Source organism: Misgurnus anguillicaudatus, chromosome 3 (assembly GCF_027580225.2).
Source record: "Misgurnus anguillicaudatus chromosome 3, ASM2758022v2, whole genome shotgun sequence".
NCBI lineage: Eukaryota > Metazoa > Chordata > Actinopteri > Cypriniformes > Cobitidae > Misgurnus > Misgurnus anguillicaudatus.
This window is the reverse complement of record NC_073339.2, coordinates 28,430,526-28,437,322: the sequence shown is the minus strand read 5'-3', so window position 1 is coordinate 28,437,322 and position 6,797 is coordinate 28,430,526.

The following is a 6,797-nucleotide window of genomic DNA, read 5'->3' as shown; positions in this document are numbered from 1 at the left end:
CGGATAGCAGCGTGATCCCTCTATAATTTGTGCAATTACTAATGTCTCAATTCTTAGGGATCTTAATGAGATATCCCTCTTTCCAGTCCATCGGTGTTTGTTTCTATTCCCAGATCTTCTTAAATAGTGGATATAGCATTCCTACTGTAGTTTCTATGTCTGCCTTCAGCGCCTCAGCTGGGATGCTGTCTGGTCCTGCTGCTTTACCGTTCCTGAGTTGCTTGATGGCTATCCTAATTTCTTCTCTTGTGGGTGGGCTGACCTCTATGGGTAGGTACGTTTCGGCAGGTCCAATGTCTGGTGGATTTTCCAGTGTTGGTTTATTTAAGAGTTCTTCAAAGTGTTCTTTCCATCTGTTTCTCTGTTCTTGGTCCCCCACGATTGGTTTTCCTTCCCTGTCTTTGACCGGGTGCTCGGGTCTACTGTACTTCCCTGCTAACTTCTTGGTAGTGTTATAAAGTTCTTTAATGTTTCCCTCTCTAACTGCTTGTTCTGCTTTATTTGCCAGTTCATCTACATATTTCTGCTTATGTTCTTTAATGCTCTTTTTTGTTCTTTTATTTATCTCTGTGCACTCTGCTTGTGCCTTGATTTTCTGCTCGTGTTCGACTTATGTTTAAGGCATTTTCTTCGTGTTCCTCTCCTGGATCTTCCTCAGTGTGTCAACAGAGATCCATTCTTTATGGTGGTATTTTTTGGGGCCAAGCACCTCCTGGCATGTTGATGTAACCGCTTCTTTAATTCCTTTCCACTTGCTCTCAAGGGGGCTTTCTTCCTCTTCAAGCAGCTCCTTTATCACTTGAAGCTTATTGCTGAGGGTTATCTTAAACTCTTGTAACTTGATAAGGTCTCTCAAGGAGGTGGTATTATATTTCTGTTGTGGTTTGTACTCTTTTGTCCAATTTTTCTTTAGTTTTAGCTTTAACATAGCCACCACTAGATGGTGGTCTGAGGCCACATCCGCTCCTCTCTTTACTCTCACATCTTGCATGGACTTTCTGAATTTCTTATTGATGCAAATGTGGTCTATCTGGTCCTTTGTTGTGTGATCTGGAGAAACCCATGTGGCTTTATGTATGTTTTTGTGAGGGAAAACGCTGCCCCTGATTATCAAGTTGTTTGTTGCACACAGGTCTGCTAGCCTCTCCCTGTTCTCATTTCTATTTCCTGGTCCATTTCGCCCCATGACTTCTTCATATCCAGTGTTATCCTTTTCTATTTTGGCGTTAAAGTCTCCCATCAGAATGGTGAGGTCTTTTTCTGGATACTTCTCTATGATATACTGTAGTCTCATAAAACTGATCTTTGGTGTTTTCGTCGCTGTCATTTGTGGGTGCATAGCATTGAATGACGTTCATCTTTATCTTCGCTTTCTTCATACGGAAGGAAGCTGTAATAATTCTAGGTCCATGAGGTTCCCATCCTATGAGTACCAATATCTGAACAATAATATATTAAATTACCTAGTTTCCTGCATATAAAGTTAAAGATAGGAACATGCATGTGTCTCTAAAAATGATTAAAGACTATTGACAGGCACTGTACAGTATATCAGAACTGATGACAGCAGAGCCGTAATTACATTTTCATGAGGTACAGACCCCTAAAACAGAGTGTGTTACAGCTATTTTGATTGTAGTCCTATATGGTTCCTAAGCATAAAATGGTTATTGTAGCACCACATGGTGTCAGTAGGATGTGTGAACCTAAGTAGCAGAGGGAGATTGATCATTACACAGTTTGCTGTGTGTTATGTAGGCTAATATTAGACAACATAAGACTAATAAGGAAATTAGTACAAATACAAGAAGAATTGTAAGTTGTGTCATAGTTTCTTTAGGTTATCTAGTTGATGAGTAGGCTATATCATCCCTCATGATACTGTATGACTCCAATTACACATAAAACACAAGCATGTATGTAATTTCACGTTTCAACTGATAGAATAAGGCTGTAATGCTACATTTATTCACTAGAGGGAACCACAGGACAAGAAATAATTTTTAGTGCTTTTTGTTCTTGTCAAAGTAAAAGGTACAGCATACACAGTGTAAAGCATGAATTATAGTGCATTGACAGATCTTTTCAGTTCATATAATTATTATCCAAAAAAAATTGTGGAGTGTTTTTATCATTATCTTCAACCAGAGTATTAGTTTAGGTTGAATTTTAAGGAAAGATATTTTGTTGTGTTAATAGGGGAGTATAGTTTTAGTATACAAAAACTGTAGTACAAACAATCATTTTATTTTTTTATTTAATGATTACATTAAGTGTATCTGGATTTTTCATATTCTCATATTCCTATCTTCTATAATTTTCTTATTGCTTTAACCTTTGTAAATTGATTCGGATTAAATTTAAGATAAATGCTTAAATGTTATGTCAAATATTTTGCTATATAAGATAAGTGTGCATGGGCTTATATATTAATGCATTTGTATCTGGATAGCTTGTTGAATGTAGCTTACATTGGGTGTATTCTACTTGTTTAAGTTGTCTGGTAAATTAACAGATGGTGGCCCACTTATTCCTTGTTACTACTTTTTAAAATCCATTTTAAAGTCCGAAAAACACAGATGTAAACAGGGGACTTGGATCCAGTTTTCTGGATGAAAATCACAATAACGTTTACATTTTTCAATGGTTTACAATCTACGTGGAGAACATAAATGTTTCATCTCCAGTTACATGTAATCTTCATAGTTAGACTTGGAAAATGTATAATTGTCATAAGGAATTGTGAAAAAAAGACTTTTCAAGCATTAAAGGGGTACACAAGACTTTTTTAAGATGTCAAATAAATCTTTGGTGTCCCCAGAGCACATATGTGAAGTTTTAGCACTGGGGACCCAATTACTTAAACAATTAAAAAGTCAGATTTTCATGCCACGGCTCCTTTAAATTGACTTCTTTGGTTAATAATTGTGGAGAGATCAACAATGTTATTTTATGTTCGCCAAAGTATTGTTAATTTAATAGCTCCAAGTATCATTGTAATTTAAAATTGCTCCACTGCTGCTTATTTTAACCAAAAAGCACATAATCAATACTTTATAATAAAATTCACTTATGATTTATGATAATGAAGTGATACAGTGTTTTAGTGAATTAAAGTTAAAATGTCCAATTTTAAATGTTAAATATGTCTATTAATTCATCTTAATATTCAGATGTATCCAGAACTAAAAAAACACTTACTGTGTAACACAAATGCGAACAAGATAAATGTTAGTTTATTTTAATGTTGCTTTGAATTAATAGATCTGCTAAATAAATAAATATAAAAAACAGCATGTGTAGTATGTCACATATGAATATTTTACACATGACTGTCAATAAAAAATGTAAAATCGTAGTAATAAAAAATAAAGCTGTCTTTATATTCAAATAAAATTCTTGGAGAGCAGAAGTGGAACTGGAGTTCACGGGAACAGAGAGGGACACCAGAAGCTACAATATTGTCTCATCCCCTGAAGGCGCTCAATGGCCTGTGTTCTGTGCTGGGAGAATAATAAGGCTTTGTGAATAGAGACTCATAAAATCCTGCATCCCTACAGAGAGAGAAAAGCAGGCACCTGTATGCTGAATGCGTGAAGAGCCCCAGACCTTCTGGATCGGAAGCAACTGTTAGTCTGAGAATGGAGGCTTTTCGAAACCTGCTGTGCAGTAGGAGAAACACTGGGATTAATTAACTGCTACTCAAAATATGTGTCATTATAAAAGATTAATTGCTATAGAGTAAAATACAAAAAAGCTAGAAAAACCAAAGACAGAATGGGATGTTTTTAGTAGATTTTATTACATCTTTGTGTTGGTTTGCTCTGTACATGTAATGTTGTTTTGCTGCTTGCTCTGTATTGTCTCTAAACTCCCTGATTTTGATCTCTTGCCCTCCTGCTGGGATTATTGTAATAGAAAATGAATGTCTAACACTAACAAGCCTGTCTAAGATAAGAGACAATTTAATTTCGGACTATGATTTTTGTGATCAGGAAGGTTAAGGAAGGTTAGTTACAGATTGTCCAACATTTTTACAATAGTAAACAAAAGCAAGAAACTAAACCCCCTCCAAGCAGTCCTCCAAGTCCAGACAACCGAATCTTTAAAAATATTTGTAATCAAAACAAATGATATGATTGTTACATAAAAGTGTACAGTGCAAAGGTCCAAATTGTATCCCTTGAAGCTTTTCTGTCAGTTCATCTGCAGCAGCTTTCCATGCCTCAATAGTTCTGTCTTTATTGTGACTGCTGAAGGTATAATCACTTTGTGAAAAAGTAGCCAGTGGTGTACAAATGGATTATGAGGATGCCATTTTTGGTTTCTGGTTCTGCCAAATATTCTGAATTATTCAAATATTCAAATATTGAACTGACTCTGGACTATCAAATGCAAAAATGTTGTAAACTTTGTTGGAGAAGCATTAATAAACGTAGTATTCTTGAGCAGCACAAACAGTCATGTAGGCCGCCATTGTTATTTTGGTTATAATTCAGGATCCCAAAACGTTGTCATAAGCAAACAGCCACACCGCAACTGGTTGAAAACATTGTGTAAAGGATTCCTAAATAAAGCAAGTTTCGATAATTTTCTTTTCCTGTCATATCAAACAGGGAAGGGATTTAGAGATCATTAGATGATGAAAAACTTATTTGGTGTCCAGTATTTAAAGTGTAGTTTTTCAAGGCAGAAAAAATATTTTCCTATTCCTTATTCCAATAAATAGCTTTGGCATAACCATTAGAAGGTGAGGATAGAGAGCTAACACTACACCTTGTTGTAAGGGATTAAAAGAACTATAAATTAGATGCTTTGAGAGCTGTTCCCAAAGGGACTCCATATGCTCCGAGCAGTTGCAGGAACGCAGTTGCAGGAACAAAAAAGACACCGGACATACGCACAACCGGCGCAACATCATAGAATGTCTCTGAACAGGTCACGCCCACTTTTGGGGAAAAACAAACCAGACCGTCCACCGACCCCCATTCAAAACAGCGGAACAAAGCAACGTTCGTACACAGCTGACAGGCGTAAATAACTTACGAAAAAACTCAGATTAAACATGTTGAGTAATTATCTGTCCACCATGGCTGCCATAGAGCGCGAAAGATACATTAACACATTTAATTTGGTCAATATAAAAACATGTCCCTTTCATTCTCCCAGCATCAAATTTGGGTAACAATGCTCCCTATTGGCCAGAGGTGTCTTACCGGGACATTTATTCGTACCTCATTGAGTCAACATGGGAGCCAGTGAATGATTTTACTTCGTATTTGAGAGTTACTTCGTATTTATATATTATGTCTTTATATTAAGAGTACTGAGTGCACTTTTCCGTCCAGCCATACAACTAGCCTTAGTGATATTTCCAGCAATCACTGGATAGCGTTGTTACACTAATTTGACGAACGTTGCTTTGTTCCGCCATTCTTTATGGAAGCCCATGAGAAGTCTGGTTTGTTTTTCCCCCAAAAAGGGGCGGTGATGAAATTTACAATCAAGTTCCCGGCTGTGCCGGTAGTCCGTATTATAAGATGCAGCTATATTTTAAAAGCTGACTATTATTATTTTAAATTAATGTAAAAATAATTTAAAAGTAATTTTGGCCCATAACAAATTTATCAGGTTTCTTATGCTGAGTTGTGTCTGGGTTCTCTGTTAAGAAGCAAAAAGATACCAGATGTTCTCAAGCCCTCTATTCGTTATTAAATGTCAGTTTAATCTCTCTTTAATTCTGGTAATCAAGCCGACATGTGAGGTCACTCACGTTAAAAGTGTGTCCATTTCTTTATTGTACCCTGCATTGTGGGGTCAACCCTTCATTCACACACAACGTGAGAGCTTTTCCCTGAGGAGTGCCGAGAAAGAATGATTTGTCGTTTCTGACACCTCACAAACCATAACATTACAACCGCAGGTACAAGGAGGGATGCTTAAGTGTGGCTTGGTTGCATTTGCAACTATACTTTAATTGTTAATAGGTGCGCAGAGTTTGTAGTGTCTTTGTACTCTTTAATTGTTGTTAGCATCATTTGGTCAGACTTTGAATGCTTACTTAGATTGCAACAAAACAGCTTTTACAGACTCTAGATTCTTGAGTATAATAGGCTACTAGAAAACAAAGAAGCAGCACAGTTCTCAGAATAGCCTAGTTGTGTTTAGGCCAAACTGAATCTTTGCTTTACAAAGATGTTATTGTTCAAAGTAGTTTTCGAACTTACAATGTATTAACCATTATTTAAAATTAATTATTAATAACCATGCTAAAAACAACCCTGCGTTTTTGAGTGTAGTGACCCTAAATTTAAAACACATCATTTCAAAATCAGCTATTTAATTTTTCCTTGATATAATTCATTTATTTGTTATAATTCTTTCCACATTTCAAAAAGGCTTCTTCTCCTGCCGCACCACTGCTGACCTGCTCTGTGGAAAGGCCAGTTCTGGTGATAACAGCTCATGCAAGCCTTCCTGACTTCCCCCACTGCCCCTCCTCCATACTGTGTAAAAACAAATCTTCTTTTCTACTCCCTGCCTAAAACTATTGAGTCAACAAACGTCACTCAAGCTAGGCAGTGGACCACAGGAAAGAGGTGGGGTCTCTCTTTCAAAACTAGAGTGGAGCCAAAGGCGGATTTTTTGTAGACAAGAACCACCTGTTAATGTCCAAGCAGCACAAAAAGGAATGTTTAAATTTCTTAATGGTGGAAGGAGAAGGGTTAGCGTTAGCTTGCACGTGTACATGACAGCACACAGGGATGTACTGTTAAGAGAAGCTGTGAGAAAAGAAA